Here is a 2,376-nt window from a genome sequence, read left to right as displayed (position 1 = left end):
TCCTATATATTGTCAAATTTTAAATATTCCGAATAGGTCCAAACCCTAGCCCAAGCTTGTTGTAGTTGAAGTTCTTTAACACGAGCAACCTGACTTACAACCCTAACAAAACTAATGCCTTTGAAATCCTTTAAAAGAAAAATGATTATGAGAATTTACCATTTTAAGTTTTCCAACAACATCAATGATTTCATAGTGTTTGGGTTCAGATGTCATAGTGTTTAGGTCCTACCTTGTCACGGGTAGAACCTACCTTGTTTAAAGAGCAAGAAAAACCAAAAGTTGCATAAAATTGTTTATTAGCATTCTTGAATACAATATCCCTAATTTACAAAAATTTAAGAGTAAATCTCTTAAACTACCTCTACTGTTCATGAAATTGACAAACTGTACCCTTACTGTTTAGATATTGTCTTGCGGTACCCATAAGTTTTCTGACAACTATCTAAAACCTCCCTTGCCGTTAATTTTCCATCACACTCCATTCACATGTGACATCATGTGAGTGGTAATTATTTTAAAATTCCTAAAATACCCTTATTGTTCACCATTGCTATCGGAAGTTGTAGCGGTGGTGGTGATTTTTCTATTGTTGTCGCAAGCGGTGGTGGCTACTACAACTTTTGAACAGAAAAAGTTTGATGATCACACAACTCTTGGTTTCCAATGCCTTGGAAAAACTGGAATCTTCGAACTTCCGTGCCTGTCTTTTTTTTCTCCTTTGATTTTTGTTTATATGGATGGATTCAAGGACCCTTGTCCTCCCCCTCATCGTTACAACTTGCTTCAACCATCCTTCACCTCCGATCATCTCTCTCTCTCTTTCTCTCTTTCTCTCCCCACCTATCCCTCTATCTTCTTATTCTTCTTCCCCTAGTCGGTCTTTGTAATTATCTTGGAAATAGAGCACTACCACCAACATTGAACTGTGCTTCCACCCTCATTCCTTTGTGCAACGGCAATGACAGCGACAACCCCCTCCAAACTCACATCTCTCTCTCTCTCTCTCTCTCTCTCTTTCTCTCTCTCTCTCTCTATTCTTCCTCTAGGCGATAGCATCAGAAACCCCTTTGAGTAAGAGATGAAACAGAGGGGAAAAAAGGAGTTAAATACCAATTGTCTACAAAGGAGAATCCAGATTCGCCAAGCTTGTAAGCGGAGAGTTGATGAAGGGTCACCTTGCTGCGATGGACAAACCTACGAATAACGAAGTCGATGAGACCAGAGCGGTTACATCGGCGGCACCATTGCTCGACGTCAATGTTAGTCTAGTAGTAGGGTCCGGCAATGACTTCTCGCCAGGATTTGCAAATAGGAGGAATCGCTTAAACCAATTGACCTGTCGGGATCCGAACAAATATCAAGGCCAGCAACTCTGGGCTCAACCCTTCCGACCACCATGATACATCAACTTTTCGATTACCACCGACATTAGAAACAGTGGCAGTACCTGTGAATGAATCAGAGTAAAATCTCCTAGTTTGCCACTCTCCATCCATCCTATCTCTCAGTTTCCCTTGCAGTAGCAGAAGTCTTTCAGTCTTTTGGACTCTCTATTAGAATTAGTAGGTATCGTAGAATTAGAAGACATGGCGTGGGCTATAGGTAATTACAGTTTATCAATTGACAAGTCATCGGTGGTGAAGTTGAAATAGTAAGGTGGGTCGTTGGGGAAATCAGTTGTGTAAATCCCACAAATCATCCTATAGTACGCTTCAAGAATGTTCATCAATGGAATCACAAAGCTAATGTTGTTCATGCTGGCAGAGAGTCGGCTTCCGATGGGACCACTGCAAGATTCGCTAGCATAGGGCAAAGTGTTGACAAAGATGGTCGTATAAATGTGAGTGTCGACAATTAACGGAACATCGATGGAATGTTCTTTGCTTGCCAGTCTCCTGAAGTGGGTGGTGAAGCTAGTTGTTACCTCTATGTCATTGTAAGGAGGGAGGGATGGCATGGAAAGAGACAACGAAGGGGTGTAATTGTCTTTGTACTGTAAATTGGCCATAGCTGTGGTGTTATCGTAGACCACACCGAGACCACTCGAGTAAGCTCTAGAGGCCATGTAATAGTGGCTAGGAGCTTGGTTAGCTTTCAGCAAAATGTCCATGGTCTATCCAAAAATCATCACCACCAGCTTTTGAAATAAGGGCGAGAGGGAATGGAGGAAAGAGAGAGAGAGAGAGAGAGAGAGAGAGAGAATGAAGGGGAGAAAGAGAGGGAGGGAGCCCTTCACCGGTGGTTGTCGCCCCTATTTCATCATCACCAACAATCCCACCAAATCAGTGCTGGAAAGCAACGTGAGGTTGATCTTTAAAGTTCCCAGACGATCCAACATCTGGGGATTATTCATTGCTGCTCGATCCACAAGGA

General features: G+C 42.3%; 1 pseudogene; it reads right to left on the bottom strand.

The window, feature by feature from the left end:
- Positions 1–1,609: 1,609 nt before the first annotated feature.
- Positions 1,610–2,113, bottom strand: LOC148801199 (laccase-14 pseudogene; annotated as a pseudogene).
- Positions 2,114–2,376: the final 263 nt, after the last annotated feature.

Source organism: Nelumbo nucifera, chromosome 3 (genome assembly GCF_055504915.1).
Source record: "Nelumbo nucifera cultivar China Antique chromosome 3, China Antique-T2T, whole genome shotgun sequence".
NCBI lineage: Eukaryota > Viridiplantae > Streptophyta > Magnoliopsida > Proteales > Nelumbonaceae > Nelumbo > Nelumbo nucifera.
The sequence above is the reverse complement of the archived record's forward strand: the minus strand, read 5'-3'. Positions and strand labels throughout refer to the sequence as shown.